Genomic DNA, 17,754 nt, shown 5'->3' with positions numbered 1-17,754 from the left:
GTTTGCTTTATCTTTTTTTATCCAATTTTGAAGCACCGTACTGAGAATGGCATCTGAAGAAAGATGAAGGATGGAAGAGAGCTTTATATGCAAATGGATTTTTCCCCCTACATGTAACCTGTAATTATCCCATTAGGACAAACAACAGATAGAATAAGCTTACTCATAAACTAAACATCATGCTATAATGCTCACTATCTTGCAATCAGAGCAGGTGGTAACACCGCCAACCTTGACTGATTTTGAAAAAGCTAAGCAGATGCGGATGGACACAATTTTTCATTGACAATCAACAAAGAAATCTGAGTTGCAGGGCAGAGTAAGATGATGGAAATAATGATGGCAATGGCAAACTATTTCCATATTAGAGGTAGTCCTCAATTTATGACCGGTTGCTTGACAACTGTTCAAAGTTCCAACAGACCGACCTGGGGAGTATTTATGACCCAGATTCAAAGTTCCAACAGTCACATAGCCTCCCCCCCAATCACATGACTGCACTTCGGGCAATTGGCAACCAGGCTGCCATCTGGTATTTACTTCTGGGTTTTGGTAAAACAGAACCCATAGTAAATCATTCGTTTAATACTGTAGTAGTAGTAGTAATCATAATCATAATAATGGACCTTGGAAGGGACCTTGGAGGTCTTCTAGTCCAACCCCCTGCTCAGGCAGGATACCCTATAGTATATCATTTCAGACAAATGGCCGTCCAGTCTCTTCTTAAAAACTTCCAGTGTTAAGAGCATTCACCACTTCTGGAGGCAGGTTGTTCCACTGATTAATTGTTCTAACTGTCAGGAAATTTCTCCTTAGTTCCAGGTTGCTTCTCTGCTTGATTAGTTTCCATCTGTTGCTTCTTGTCCTGCCTTCAGGTGCTTTGGAGAATAGCTTGACTCCCTCTTAATGACCAACCTGCTTAATGGCTGCTTTACGAACATCGTAAGTTATGATTGTGATGGGCAGGGTCTATTACAGTTGTAACCTAAGGACTACCTGTATTGCCCTGAAAATTAGATGGACATGTCCATGATGTCATGAGTACTTTATTTATGATCCATTAAAAGAACTGTGTCCTGACAATGCAGAGGCAGGGCTGCCCAAGGCCCCTTTTTGGTGCTGATTGTGCAGATAATTGAATGGAGCAGAGAATCCTGTAATTTTATTATTATAGGCAACTTTCCCCAAACTGGTAAACTATCAGATGTTTTCAACTTTTAAGTCCTAGAATTCTCAAGAAAATGGCCAAGATGCTTGGATGACAGAGATTACTTCAAGCATTTGACAGTTGGAGATTCTGCCTTGAATTCAAGTTTAATCCTTAGCTAGACATGTAGATGTGCACTTTCCATGGTACATCCAACAGATTTCACTTTTCATTGCAACCAAACAAAACTGAAATGGCTACACTTTCATGATATCATCTCAGTGGCCACAAAAGTCACATGACAGGGAGGATTATGGAAATACCGTCTTGCACTTTTTTTGCAGGGGATGGGGCGGGGTTCAACATATATGAAAGCTGTTGGTGACCAATCTAGTTTTTTGCAAGGCTGTATTTTGAATCAAAAAGAAAGCCGAGGAGCTCTGGCTTTGTAAGTAAGTCCCTCACAGATGGAAAACTTGAGGAAAGGATTCCTTTGGGGAAAACCTCCCCTATTGCACCTTGTGGCTATTTGTTCCAAGCACAAGCCAAGGGCACATTAAGGGCCGAAGTATATGGAATATGGACAACCTACAATGGTTTTGTCTATTGGTCCTGCAAACCAAAACTAGAATGAGTAGGCAAGCATAGTATGCAGTTCCTTTGCATGTTGGCACAATCCTTTTCTCCTGCCAGGATGCCTTATATGTGAATACAATGTGCTGATTAATATAGAACAATGTAGGATAGACAGTATCATCACCAAATGGATTTGCAGTTGGCTGACCAACTGTACTCAGCACTTAGTCCTCAATGGCACTATATCTACATGAAAGGAAACACACACACTGGGATATCTCACGGTTCTTTCTTAGGCCCAGTGCTCTTCAACATCTTTGCAAATGTCCTAGGTCAGGAGTGTCAAACCCCTGTCCTAGATGAAAGAACTGAGAGGTGCTCATCAAATTTGCAGATGACACCAAGCTGCGGGAAACTACAAACCCTTTGGAAGATAGATCCAACGTTCAGAGGGATCCTGACAGACTTGAGCACTGGGCCCTATCCAACAACACGCAGTTCAGTGGTGAGACAAGTTTTACACTTAAGCAGGAAAAACCAAATGCACAAGCAGAGGATAGGCAGTACCTGGCTTAACATTAGTGCCTGTGAGAGGGATCTAGCAGCCCTGCTTAAGTACGAATCAACAGAGTGCCATAGCTGCCAAAAAAAGCCAATGCCTCCTAGGCTGCATCAACAGAGGGATAGTATCAAGGTCACAAGAAGTGTTAGTATCATTTGTACTGCACTAGTAAGGCCACACTTGGAATACTGCTTGCAGTCACAATATAAAAAAAGATGCTTGGATCCTAGAAAGAGTGCAGAGAAGAACAAAGATGATAAGGGGTCTGGAGGCTAAACTGTATGATGAACCGCTAAGGGAACTAGGTATATTTAGCCTAACAAACAAAAGGCTTAAGGGAGACCCGATAGCAGCCTTCCAACACTTGAAAGGCTATCCCAGGGAACAGGGCATTGATTTATTCCCCAAAACACTGGAGGGAGACCCAATCTGAAAATAAGGAGAAATTTTCTGACAGTGAGAACGATTAAACAATGAAACAGCTTGCCTTCTGGAGTTTTGAGTGCTCCATCACTGGAGTGTCAAGAAAAGACTGGATACCCATTTATCCAGGATGGTATGAGATTCTTGTCTTGGGGAGGAGGTTGGACTAGAAGACCTCTAAGGTCCCTTCCAGCCCTGTGATTCTCTTGAAAAGGATAGCAATGAGTCAGGCCAGTACATCCCTGGGTTATTTTTATGTTTCTACTAAAGTTGTCAGAGGGCTGGACTGAAACCTCCCATGAGCTTTTGTCTTCACTTCACCCACATTACGTTCTCATGGAAACAAGAACCTTTGTTGTCACTCCTGTATATGTGCACATGTGTGTGTGTGTGTGTGTGTGTGTATTTGGGGGGGGGGAGGTAGGAAGGAGGGGAATTGAGGAAAGGAACCGGAACATCTCTAAGCTAGTGATTCTTCTGAGAGAAAATAACTCGAGTGCATCATTAAATGGAGCATTGAAGTACTACTTTAGAGGATCAGGTAGCTACTTAAAGCAAGACCTATCAACGATGCAAATATGGTAACGTCCTTCCTGGTATTAAGCCCAATTACTGTTTCTTGTGTGTCCACAAACAAAAATAGAGGCACAATTGTCTCCGTCCCATTGGCATTTTACAAGCGCACTCCTCCACCACCACCCCCAGAACTTCCACAAGTTTTATCTTTGTTCATTTTTAAGAGAGGACCCACTGTCTCAAAGAATACCAACTGGGATCTGCTGGCCTGGCCTTCTTCGGGATCATCTCTGTCTTCCCCGACTTCTAAATTTCTCGGGAGGAAGTCGCCAGGGAACTCCTCCGGTTGCTTAGCAACCACCTTGGGGACCTTGCACCATGGACACCATTTTAAGAGGCGGAATAGGCCCCTCATAATCGTTACATGAGCTCACCTATAAAGAGGCAAATCTTTACAAAGTTTCCTAGAGGCCCAGCTTTGCGTGCCCACTCCTTTTTTTGTCATCCAAGAAAAAAAAGGGGGCTAGAAGAGGGAAAGAAAGGGCAGAAAGCATGGAACTGGGGGTGGGTGGGTGTCGTTACCACAAAAGTGACAGTCTTAATTTGCCCACACAGGTTGATTGTGGTGAGAGAGAAAAGGGGCAACATAAATTACCTTAATGAAAGGACTCCCTGCTAGCCCACTCATTTGTCCCAATTTTAGCCACAGAGGAATTAATCAGGAAACAGCAAAATCAATACCCTGTTCATTGTTTGTTTTTGTCAAGGGACATCCTTCTACAAAATTGTAGCGAGATTCAAATTACTAGCATCCAACAGTATTAACCTGAGAAACAAAAAAAAGATTAAGACATAAGCTTATATGAATTGCAGCTCATTTCATCCGACACATAGTGGCTATCTCGTGCCTCTGATGGGGTATCTGCATCTCACAAAAGTTGACGCTTTTTAGAAAATTGTTAAAAAATTGGAAAAAAGATACTACACATAGTCTTTGACTTACAACTACTTGTTTAATGATGGTTGAAAGTTACAACAGTACTGAAAAAAGTGACTTACAACTGTTCCAGCATCCCCATGGCCACTTCATCAAAATTTGGGTGCTTGGCAACTGATTCATATTTATGACAGTTGTAGTGTCCCGGGTCATGTGATCACTTTTTGAGACTTTCTGACAAGCAAAGTCGATGGGGAAGCCAGACTCACTTTACAACTGTGTTGCCAATTTAACAACTGCAGCGATTCACTTAACAACTATGGCAAGAAAGGTCGTAAAATGGAGCAAAACTCACTTAACAACTGTCTCACTTAGCAACAGTTCTTTTGGGCTTAATTGTGGCCGAAAGCCGAGGACTATGTGTACCAGATTCCTGATTTTTTTGCACCACAGACTAATGTGCGTTTCCTAGAATGTCTACTCTTAGGATAAAGCAGGTGTAAAGACAGTGAATGAATGGTTCACAAGCTGCATGAAACAATAATAACGAGGTATTCTTGGATTGGACTCAATGTAGTGTTTGAATCCAATTGCTGTAATTAAAAAAAGGGTCCCTATGATGGGAATTTAGCAACTGTAAACTGCAAGTGTTCCATGCATTTCCCATCATGTAGATACCAAAGCAGACATTTATTAAAATTGCTATCTACTGCAATCAATTCAACCCCCAATGGTTGGATATAAATGCAACAAATAAATAATATACAAATTCCATTGCCAGGATAGATATCTCCCATGTCACAGCAGTCTATTTGTTTAGTCTAGCTGCTTCTTGAATCAACACAACTGGGCCTTACTTGCTGACATGCTAATTCTCAGAGCAGTGAGGAAGACCTATTTGTTGTTTTATGGCGCTGGGTTGTATGTGTAACAGAATATAAAGCCTAGCCCTAGACAAAATACTGTTTCATCTGTTGCTAGCAATCAATCAATCGGAATAGAACTGGAAGGGACCTTGGAGTTCTTCTAGTCCAACCTCCTGCTCAAGGAGACTATACAATTTCAGACAAACGATTGTCCAGTCTTAATATAAGCTTAAGCTGCCAAATAAACTGCACTTAAAAGGCAAAGGTAAAGGTTCCCCCGCACATGCATGCTAGTCGTTTCCGACTCTAGGGGCTGGTGCTCATCTCTATTTCAAAGCCGAAGAGCCAGCGCTTGTCCAAGGACATCTCTGTGGTCATGTGGCTGGCATGACTAGACGCCAAAGGCGCACGGAACGCTGTTACCTTCCCACCGTAGTGGTCCCTATTTTTCTACTTGCATTTTTACATGCTTTCGAACTGCTAGGTTGGCAGAAGCTGGGATGAGTAACAGGCGCTCACTCTGTTACGCGGCACTCGGGATTCGACCCGCCAAACTGCCGACCTTCTGATCGACAAGCTCAGCGTCCTAACCCACTGAGCCACCGGTGGTTAAATCAAAATCGTGCTAACCAAATTAACTATCATATTTTTGAGCTGGAAGGAGCCCAACTGACTTGATGTTCTGATCTGCATCTCGCTTGCCTGAATTCAGAGTATGGTGGTGCCCAGAACTGCACATAACATTCAAGACAGACAATAACTAAGCAATGTAGAACAGAATGGTGTGTGTATAAATACACACACGCACACACATAAGAGAGAGAGAGAGAGAGAGAGAGAGAGAGAGAGAGAGAGAGAGAGAGAGAGAGGGAGAGGGAGGGGGGGGAGAGAGGGAGAGAGTCCTTGACTTACAACCACAATTGGAACCAGGATTTCCATTGCTAAGCAAGGCGGCTGTTAAATGAGTCACAACCAGTTTCATTACCTTTTATGCCATGGACATTAAGCGAATCTTACTTCCCTCATTTTTAAGTGATGAAAATCAGCTGGGAAGGTCACAAATGGTTTACGTATGACCCTGTGATACTATAAATACATGTCGGTTGCCAAGTGCCTGAATTTTGATCATCTAACCATGAGGATGCTGCAATGGTTGTTAAGTGTGAGGACTGGTTGGAAGTTATTATTTTCAGTGCCATTGCAACTTCCATTACTAAACAAATGGTTGTAAATTGAGGATTACCTGCCTTACTTTTGAGGCAGCCAATTCGTACTTGTCTTCTTTTGCAAATATGAACCACTGATTACTCATATTGAGGTTACGATCAACTACAATTTCAAATTTTTGCAAGTTCCATTGTCAAGGTAGATATCTCCCATTTTCTACCAGTCCACTAGATTTCTTTCCCCTAAGCAAGTAACTTTGCATTTGGTTCTTTAATTTCTGTTGTTTGATCCATTAATCAATAAAAAAAATTTCCCCTCCAGTATTAACTGTTCCACCCAGTTTTGCACAATTAGCAAGTTTCAAAGCTACTCCAACTAGTCACTAATAAAAATGTTGACTTAGGACCTTGCAGTGACCCATTTATACCTTTCAATACCAAAATTACTAAAGAGTTCTCTTCGAGTATAATTTTCAAGCCAGGTTGTGTATCCACCTGTTGTCATGCCATCCAGCCCACACCTACTGATCAGAATAGTTTCTCTCTTGAGGGTAGACTGACACAGTCTTCAAACACTATTCTACAAAGCAGTAAAAACCAAATTTATTCTGCAGGGAAAGTAGTATTCCAGGCTAGCTATGTTTATGACACCTACGGTGTATTTAAATATATTTTTTCTCACTTTTTTTGGTTTTAAGCCTAATCGTATATTTATTTTAGACTGTTCTATTTTGCTCTTGTCAACTGGCCTTAGGATTCAGCAGTGTAGAAGATAAATAGAAGGGTAGTCCCATCAATTAGTTCACTAAAATCAAGATATATTATGCCTACTGCATTCCCATACTCTTATTTTGCATCCCAATTAAAAAAATAAGCTACACCGCTATATAATCCCTCCCCGAGATTTTCTATTATTCTCTACCCCACCCTCTGCATTGCTTCTACACTGTTTTTGTGATGGCATTCAACCCAAAATGTGCATTAATTTGCAAAATCTGCAAAAATTTTCTAAAGCAATGGTTGGGACCTGCTAAATGCCACTTGAACTGACCACACGGTTGCTTTTCTGATCATTGAATTTGCCATGCTGGCTGTTGCTGATCTAAACAAGAGATCAGAGCAAGCTGTAGAGGTAAATTTCAAGGTAAGTAAAATTCAGTCATATCTGGACCTACTTACATCTGGGTAGGTCCAGAAGTGACTGGAGCAAAGTTACATCGGTTTCATTTGACCATGTGTTCCCTATGGGAGTGAATAATTTCCTACAACAAAGGTTCTGTCACCAGTGGATTGGACCAATGTCTCACCTGCCCTTTTGGGCTGCCAGATGACACGTCTTCGATTTGGGAAGTGGTACGTGCCTCTTTGGAAAGTACCAACTACCTTAAAAGGATGTGATGGTGAGCCCATTTCTGAAGAGCCATATGCCTTGTTCTAATTATATCAGACAATTTCAATCATTCTCCATTTCCTCCTTTTTATGGAAGATTTTGGCCTACTGAACCTCACAACGGCATCGACCGATAGCCCTCTGGACCATCTACAGGAGCTGGGGAAAGGTTGAACTAGTTTATGTGGATTCCACTCCCCCCCCCAATGGGCTGTTCCTGTCAACAGTACTGAGAAAAGGTGATCAGACAACTGATCTCTCTTTTGTGATGTGCCACTAGCTTCAGCATCCCTCTTTTTCAAAAACCACCTACACTTAAGCCACCAATTCGGAGTGAGATATCATTTGTTTGCTGATGATAGCAGACATGGATGTCAATCACGGACCAAGTTGGAGATGCAAAGTCTTGACTCAGGGTCTGGTGTCCGGAGGGACAAAGTGGGGAAAAAACAATGTAAACTGGACCCTGACAAGATGGAGTTATCATTTGTCCAAAATCTGCCTGCATCTCTGTCAGCTCTTATCCTGGTTTTGGATGTGTTGTAGACTTCTTCTGAAGGAGCCAGGTCTTCAACATGGGCATTCACTCGGGTTCATGGTTGCTGCCTGATCATCAAGTGGAGGGCCAATGACAAAGAAGCCGTTGCCAAGATTGTGTGGATGACCTGTGGTGATCCTCTGAGACAGGAGGCCGTGTGTCAGACCTTCAAGTTAAGCAAGGCCAGGAAAGACTCTATAAGGATTGCTGGAAGCAATGATCAAGTCTTGAATGCCTGAAAGTTTCTCCCTCCCTCCCTCCCCCACTCTTATTTCCAAGAGCAATCAAGACAGAGTAATCCTGATTTTTTTTTTATCCACCCTCCTCTCTTTCAAGGCTAAGATGGTGTTTATGTATTTGCCTTTGCATTCCTATTTCAAGGCTCTCTCTGCAAGCCTCTACACTTTGGCAATGGTGACACATGCCTTTATCACCCCCAGGCTAGATGGCTGCAACATGCTGTACATGGAGCTGTCTCAGAAGTCTATCTGAAAACCGTTCATTTTATTTATCAATTTTTTGGGAACGGAATTTTTGCATTTTGAAACTGCTCATCTTTTGAAACCATTAAGTATCACAGAAAGCAGCTGACCATATGCTGGCAAACAACGAATCACCACAGCCATGTGATACAGGCAGTCCTTGACTTACAATCATTCATTTAGCAACTAACCGTTCAAAGTTACAATGGCACTGAAAAAAGTGACTTATCACCAGTCCCCGGATTTACAACCATCAACAGCACCCTCCATGGTCACATGATAAAAATTTGGGGCAATTGGCACGTATTAACAGCAGTTGTAGCATCCCGGGGAGTCACGCGATCGCCATATGCAACCTTCCCCGATGGCTTCTAACAAGCAAAGTCAATGGGGGAAGCCAGATTCAGTTAATGATCACATTTCACTTAACAACAGTGATTCACTTAGCGCAAAAAAGGTTGCAAAATTGAGTGCAACCCACTTTAACATCCACCTTGGAAAGTGACAGAAATTCTGGTCCCAGTTGTGGATATAAACTGAGGACTACCTGTTATTACTTTTTTGTGGGTATTGACCTGGGAATGGAAGCTTTTAAATCAAATTCTAGGTGTGAGACCTTTTGGATAGTTTTGTTAGATTGTGTTTCCATTGGGAAATTTAGCATTTCTAGGCAAAAGTTTATAAGGCTACTGTCATTGCAAAAAAGGAAAAGGACCCTGAGAAATTCTCAGGTCCTTTTTTAAGTTTATCAAGATGCCAGAGAGTGCTCTTTTGTCTACTATAAAGGAAAAACAAAGCCAGAATTCCTACATTAGTACAGTTACATATCTTGAGATAACGTTCAAAATTACATCACAATAATCTTGAATGTAATAATGTGGTTAATTCAATGATCTTAAACACAAGTGGTATTCAAGATAGCAATTCAAGCTAATCAAATGGATCAATCTGATTGATTGATCAAATTTCAAAACCACCCATCTTTCTCACAGAGGGATTCTGGGTGGTATACAAATAAAATATTAAAACATAAAAAACTGTATGTAGCGAGAGTAGGACCCACCTCATCTTGTGGTGGTGGTGGTGGTGGGGGAGAAAGTTCCAGAGGGTAGGGGCAATGGCAGAGAAGTCAAAATTCTTTAACTGATGAGGTCCACAATATTCCTTCTCTGCTTAACTGGGTGGGATGGATTGATGTGATGGGACCAAGAAGCTGTGGCCCAAGCTGAATCAACTATTTTTTCAGATAAACATTTCCAGCACTGTTAAAAATAAACTGTCCACCCCTAATAGGTATTTGTTCATTAATTCCCAAAAGGAAAAAATCCAATTCCCTCAAGGTAATTTTCAGTCAAAGTAAATTTTGTTGCTGTTCAGTTGCTATGTTGTGTCAGACTCTTCACAACCCCATGGACCATAGCAAGCCAGGCCCTCATGTCCTCCACCATCTACTGTAGTCTTGCCCAAATTCATGTTCATTGCATCGATGACACTGTCTAACCATCTCCTCCTCTGCCGTCCCCTTCTCCTTTCGCTTTCCATCTTTCCCAACATCAGGATCTTTTCCAATGAATCCTCTCTTCTCATTAAGTGGCTAAATTATCAGCTTCAGTTATCTGTCCTTCCAAAGAACAGTCAGGATTTATTTCCTTTAGGACTGACTGATTACAGGTAAATTACCCAATGATATGAATGCACAGCCAAGGCCTACTAGCTAAACAGTAGAGTGACATCACCCTACATACCCATGATCCCTTCATCAGTGGGAGCAACTATTGTCCATGACTAAATTAGGATGGAAAACAGCAGCAACCCCCCCCCCAAAAAAAAAGAAGGCCTCAAAAGAACTCAGGGGGAAGAAAATAAATCAGGTGAATATTTACAGGATGATCATTATAGTGGATGAGATGAACTGTTTGCCAGAATCAAATAAATCAATCAAACTTCTGTTTTGATCCAAAAACCAAAACTGGAGAATGGTTAGTAATTTCCTTTTCATTTATTTGTTAAATTTATTTGCCACTCATCTCACCATGGGGCTACTCTGGGCAGCTTACCACATTATTAGCAAGTTTCTGAATTGCTAATTGTTTTTTCAGATATCCGACCAATTTTGAGGATTTTTTTTATGACAAGACAGCAGGCAAAAGCTGTAGGATCAAGAAAAAAGAAGTCTCATTTGCAAACACCTTTTCAGCTGGCCACAAGTATTTCTGGAAACCAGTCAGACAATAAAGGGAGAATGTAGTACAGGTAGTCCTCGACTTACAATTGAGCTCAAAATTTCTGTTGCTAAGTGAGACATTTGTTAAGTGAATTTTGCTCCATTTTACGACCTTACTTGCCACAGTTGTTTAGTGAATCACTGCAGCTCTTAAGTTAGTAACACAGCTGTTAAGTGAATCTGCTTGCCCACTGACTTTGCTTGTCAGAAGGTCGCCGGGACGCTGCAACTGTCATAAATACAAGTCAGTTTCCAAGCATCTGAAATTTTGATCATGTGATCGTGGAGATGCTACAATGGTCACGTGTGTGAAAAACGGTCGTCAGTCACTTTTTCCAGGGCTGTTGTAACTTCAAACAGTCACTAAATGGACTGTTGTAATTGAGGACTCTACATGTATAGGAAAATTTTGCAATGCTTTCTACCTGGAGTTACCTTTGAAGTATGCTTACAAACTGCAGTTAATGAAAAATACAGCATTGCCATTATTAACCAGGATGGGATAGAGCAGAGGTTTTCAAACTTGGCCCTTTTATGATTTGTGGACTTCAACTCCCAGAATTCCTCAGCCAGCATATGCTGGCTGAGGAATTCTGGGAGTTGAAGTCCACAAGTCATAAAAGGGCCAAGTTTGAAGACCCCCTGAGATAGAGAATATTACATCAGTTCTGAAACAATTAAAAGTTGTGACCACATTTTTTCATGGTCAACTCAACGCAACCACACACTCACCCAGCCCAACAACACCAATCTCGGCAGATGGCTTTTAAATGGTCAGGACTAATGTGCTTTTAGGGCCACTTGCTCATTCTTTAATTGTGGGATGTTTTCTTTAGTATTTCTCTTTCTGAGTCATCTGATGGCATCTTCATTTTATTTTCGGTTTCAGGTGAAAACCTGCTTTCTCTCACTCACTCACACACATAAAAACCTCCTCCTAACAGGTTTTTTTTTAAAAAAAGTCCTTGCTTTGTGTTTGTTTTTAATTTCACCCTCTACAAATTTGTCTTTTACGGATTTTAAATCATCTGGGAGACTGAATGCTCCCCCCTCCTTATCTGTTCCAGAAAGTTGAGGGACTGGATTTTAGGTCCTGTCCTGCAAGTGGAAATTTTTTCACAGGACGTAAAGGTAGCCCATGACATTACATGAACGCTGTTTCCGAGTGTAAGCCTCTCTGTAAGCCATAACTGAAAAGGGACCATCGGACGGCTAAGAATAATGAAATGGGATATGCTGGAGAATGCCATGGATTGGTGAAGTTCCCGGGGACAACTGGTAGGAATGACGCAGCCGTGAACACTAAATCTACTGTACACTAAGAATCTATCCCTTTGTTTACTCTGCGGCATTTCTGCCAACTCATTCCCCAATGACTTCTTTTAAGATCCAGATGTTAAAGGAAGCAAGAGTTGGGGAAAAGTACTAGGTGAGCTATCCAGGTTTGGGAAGCGTGCCAAATACAAGCAGATGCTGATGCAACAACACAGCTTTACTATGCAACATTTTCCCTTTTTTTTCTTTGACCATTCCTCCACCTGGCAATTGAGATGTAAGAGAGAAAGATAAGCGCTTGTCCCAGCAAGTATCTTAAAGGAAGATGCCATTTCAGCAAGCTCATTACGATTGGAAGGAAGATACTACAAATTTCAATTCTACTGTACAGGTAACCCTCAACCACAACTGAGCCCAAAATTTATGTTGCTAAGCAAGAAACTTGTTAAGTGAGGACCTTTCTTGCCACGTTGTTGTTAACTGAATCATGGCAGTTGTTAAGTTGGTTACATGCATCTGGCATACCCACTGACATCGATTTGTCAGAAGGTTGCAAAAGGTGAACAGTGTGATCCTGGGACACTGTAACCAACTGCCAACTGTGTCGGTTGCCAACTGCCTGACCATGGGGATGCTGCAACGGTTGCAAGTATGAAAAAAATGGTCACCGGTCACTTCAAAAACTTATGTTGTAATAGGTGTTCAGGTCTTTAGGGTGCCATAAGACTAGCTGCCATTTTTACTGCTAAAGGCCAAATACAGCTACCCCTTTGGACCTAATGAAAAATATCTCTCCACATATAATAATTTGAGGACACAATGAAAACAGATAGTTCTAACATACAAATCACTCATGTGGTAACCATTCAAAATTACAACAGCACTCAAAAAAGTAACCCAGGACTGGTCCTCATACTTATCACCCCTGCAGCAGCCCCACAGTCACATGATCAAAATTTGGCCACTTGACAACCAGCATTTATTTATCCCGGTTGCAGCATCCTGGGCTATGGTGATCATCATCTGCGGCCTTCTCTGATGGCTTCCGACAAGCAATGTCAAAGGGGAAGTTTAATTCACTTAACAACCAAATGGTTCACTTAACAAATTCAATGATTCATTTAACTACTGTGGCAAAAAGGTCAAAAAAATCAGGCGCAATTCATTTAATGACCGTTTTTACTTAGCAATGGATATTCTGGTCCCAACTGTGGTAATAAGTTGAAGACGACCAGTAAATGGCATCTACCCAGTGCTTCAATCATTTGAGTTTTTTCCCTCCGGATAAGAGTTGCAGATATTACCATCGTGTTATAGCTACAGAGTATATTTCCCCCAGGAAGTAATGTTAACTGAGATCAGCAAATTTCCATTTTAAGCTAATCTCCTTGGTGGTTAGTACATTGTTCCAAACTTTGATCTTCCTTCTTTGTCTCTCTGCTAACAATTCTGGAAGAAGGTATTTATTTTGCAGGATTTTGACTCTTTCTTTGGTTATCTTTATCAAGCAGCATGGCTTTACATATGGTACCAGCTAAAGAGAAGAATCATTAAGTTCAGGGTTCAATTAACCACATATATAAAATTCCACAGCTGAAGAACTAACAGAAATCTAGGAACTCAGAACAGAAAGCAAAAACCAATACAAGCATGTTGCGTGCAAACTAACTTTAATTCCCAAACTCTAGGCTTGCACATTTCTAAAGTTAAATTTCATCAAAACCCACTGTCAACTTTGAAAATGGAATTTCCAAGCCTCGCAGTTCTGCTTTTATTTGTCTCTGTCTGTCGGAACCACGAATTCTGAATTCTGAAACCAAATAGGATGTCCAGTTACACCTCTGACATCAAACTCCAGAGCCAAAAAGTCTGCAAAGTGGTCAATTAAATGAAAAGCATTACAGCAAGTCATCTCCCTTTTCTGTATTCCCAGCCCCTGGTGTTCATAGACAGCTTCTGAACACAGAAATTTATCACGGCTAATAAGTGACTTAATTTGCTTACTGCTAGCCTCTGCAAGTGGCCCCAATCATATTGTAAAAGACTTGCTTTGTTGTTGTTAGTTGCGAAGTCGTGTCTGACCTATCACGACCCGATGGACAGCATTTCTCCAGGCAGGTGCCTTTTGGTACTGTCCGTGGGGTTTTCACGGCAAAGATACTGGACTGGGTTGCCATTTCCTTCTCCAGTGGATCATATTTTGTCAGAACTCTCTGCTATGACCTGTCCGTCTTGGGTGGCCCTGCACGGCATAGCTCATAGCTTCGTTGAATTACGCAAGCCCCTTCGCCATGACAAGGCAGTAATCCACGAAGACTTGCTAGATCAGTACAAACTTTCAGGGACCTCAGAAACTCTGACCAGTCTGATGCTCTTCCAAAGTATACAAGCCAGTGATTGCTCTAATAACGTATTGTATTATGGCTAGAGAAAACCATGGTCTTCAACTTCCGTGGCTAATTAATAGGTACGAGTTATAGCCTGGAAGAACTATGTTATAACGCACAACATATATACTTTGTCTTTTTAAAGAAATCTAAATGCTTACATTACTAACAAACCCTACAAACTATTTTGCCCGTCATCTCAGCCCACCCATAGGAAAATTGAAATTCAGGAGGTACGGGACACCCTCTGCCATTTATTTATTAAATTTATATGCTGCCCATTTCACTGTCAAGTGCCTCCATGTGTCACTGGATGATTACTAGGTTCTCTCTCTCCCCCCCCAAAAAAATTCCAAGTATCACCACCACCACCCCCAATATCCACACCTTTCATACACATGTTGCTCGTTCATTTTACATTGGGTTGGCTTAGCAACCATCTGTATTCACCTTTCCTGCATTAAGAGAAATCTCCTGGAGGAAACTTGAGTTAATTTGGGAACAAATCCTGCAAATGACGGTTAAAGAAGCTTCTAAACTGGAAGCTAAAACATATAGGGAACGGTCGCTGGAATTGGGTAAGTGTAGTTTAACGAAGGGTGAGGGGTGACATGATAGCAGTGTTCCAATATCTCAGGGGCTGCCACAAAGAAGAGGGAGCCAAGCTATTCTCCAAAGCACCTGAAAGCAGGACAAGAAGCAACGGATGGAAACTAGTCAAGGAGAGAAGCAACCTAGAACTAAGGAGAAACTTCCTGACAGTTAGAACAATTAACCAGTGGAACAACCTGCCTCCAGAGGTGGTGAATGCTCCAACACTGGAAGTTTTTAAGAAGAGACTGGACAGCCATTTGCCTGAAATGGTATAGGGTTTCAAGCCTAAGCAGGGGGTTGGACTAGATGACCACCAAGATCCCTTCCAACTTTCTTATTATTATCATCATTATTAAACTGATTCAGAACAATGAATCTATGTTCCCAGGGAATAAAAATGAGTGCAGTCAGACTTACTTTCAATGAAATATTCAGATACACTCTCACTATACGCTGATGTTCTATAATGGCTGTCAACACTCTCTTCATGATTCCACCCCCACGTCATCTAAATCAGAGGCATCTGTTTTGCTATGTCTTGCCAGAAAACACCCTGGTGCCAATTCTTTCCTCAGCGACCATTTATTATTTTAATCTGGGAAAGGAGAGCACGTTGCATTTGTAATTTTAGAAACTTAAATAAGGGGGTCCCTTCAAGACTTTGGAAAAGATGTGGACATGGCTGGGAATGGGAGCATTTCCCCTATAAACCAGAGGCAAGTTTTGTCAGCGTGCTACCTCTAATTACCTTGCAATTCTATTAACTTCAGTGGAATATTTTTAAAAAATGCCAGGGGTTCAGGAGAGGAACACCCACAACCGTCCTGGAAGGAAGGGAGGGGACAAGCATCCAGGAAGGGGTGGGGCAAGAAAGGGGGAACTACAAGGTCGACCAGACTCCTGGGGGAAGCTTGCAACACCCCCCCCCTTTTTTTACGCATGTTTAAAGTGAAGGCAAAATAATACGTGAACAGGACCCGGACTGAGGGGGGGTGGTGGTGGCGGGGAAAGACTTTTACTTTGACATCAGATTCTTTCCGGCTGCAAACCAGATTAAGGGCCAAGAAGAAAACACCGATGTCCCCTTAAGGTTCCTGCCCCTCCCCCGCTCTAAAGGCTGCTTTCTCTTCCCCCCCCCCGCAAACTCCCCAAGAGCTGCTGCCTCCGCGATCTCTTCTCCAGGGCCATCTCTGGAACACAGGACACCATTGTCCAAAGTGAACCCCCCGTTTAAAGCCCTCCGCCGGCCTCGCCAAATGAAAACAGCCCCTAAAACTCACACCTCATTTATGCAACAAAAGAGCGGACGGAGACACGAGGGCTCGTCTCTAAAACCGCGACTTTATAAAGCAAAAAAAAAAAAAATAGGGAAAAAAATATCTCTACTCCTTTTTCCCCTCTGCCGCCCCCCCCCATCTTAACTCTACATTCGCTTCCCAGGCGTGTGATGGTGGAAGAGGAAGCAAGCACGGCCAGCAAAAGAGGGAAGAGTGGGGGGGAGGGCAGGGAGGCAGCTATTACAACTTTCCGAAACAAATGTGGCCCCCACCACACACACACACACACACACACACACACGCTAGCAAAAAGGCCGGCGGCTACCAGTATCCGACAGTATTTGGATCGCCCCACGCTATGCTGGGGGTGGGGGTTTGGGGTTTGTTTTGGAATGAAAAAGTTTTTTAAAAAATAAAATAAAATAAAAACATTATTTAGAAAAGCGAGAGGGAGGAAGAGAGGGACAAACCAGTTCCAGATCATCGCTTCTTCTGCCTCTTCCTCCCCCCCCCGCTCCCACTCCTACTCTTCTTATCCTCCATGAAGTAAAACCGGAATCAACTTCCTTGGGAGTTTTAACATTTCGAAAGCCGTAGAATAATTTTAAGCTCTTCGGGGGCCTTTCAACCTCGGCGACTAGGCAGACGACAGCAGAAGCCACATTTCACCCCACTCTCAACTTGGGGGGGGGGAGGTTTTAGGGTGGCCGATTACCGCAAACCGAACTTGCCGAGCGGCCTTACGCCGAGGCTTTTTGACGCAGGTTCCACCCCCCCACCCCCGTTTCATGTAAAAAAAAATATATATGAAACTTTGAAGAGGATGCACTTACAAAACTGCTGGCTCCAGATCCAAGGGGAGAAAAAGATCCCGTCCTCTAGAATCCTCTTCCTTCCTTCCTTCCTCCCTCCCCCCCCACCTCGTCCTCCACAATCGCGGGGAAGGGGGAAACGCACAAGAAGCCTCCTCTTTTTTCAAACCAGCCGGCTTAGATTCCTTCTTCCTTCTGATCCGGCCGCTCCATCGCCGCCCGCCCCCCCCTCCTTTACCAAATGCGCTTCTTACACGTGCAGTCGGTCGGCAGAGCATGCGCGCGCAAACGGTGCCTTAATTCACTTGGCTTGTTTCCCCCTCCTCCCGGTCAAGCTATTAATTAGATTGCATTGGCAAAAAAAACCTCTCCTCCTCCTCTTCCTCCCCACCCCCTTTTATTTGGCGTCAAATGGAACAGTTGGGGGCGGAGAGAGAGAGAGAGAGAGAGAGACGTAACAGTTGGTACGGTTGGACCCGTAACTAGGCGAGGGTTAAAATGAAATCGGCGTCGGCAGGCCGGCCCGAAGATTGGAGAACAGGCGAGCTGATGATGCAGCAAAGCCCCCCCCCTCCCTCCCTC

At 42.7% G+C, this 17,754-nt stretch overlaps 1 protein-coding gene across 1 annotated transcript in view; it reads right to left on the bottom strand.

Annotated features, from left to right (window-relative positions):
• The window catches only part of GATAD2A (GATA zinc finger domain containing 2A), an 89,936-nt gene extending 72,642 nt beyond the window's left edge, over positions 1–17,294 (bottom strand). The window contains exon 1 of the mRNA XM_081312928.1: positions 17,194–17,294. The gene's annotated coding sequence lies outside the window, so the exon portion shown is untranslated. The remainder of the gene's footprint in view (positions 1–17,193) is intronic.
• Between the last annotated feature and the right edge of the window lie 460 nt (positions 17,295–17,754).

Source organism: Vipera berus (genome assembly GCF_964194415.1).
Source record: "Vipera berus genome assembly, chromosome: 1".
NCBI lineage: Eukaryota > Metazoa > Chordata > Lepidosauria > Squamata > Viperidae > Vipera > Vipera berus.
This window is presented reverse-complemented; position numbering and strand designations above follow the sequence as displayed.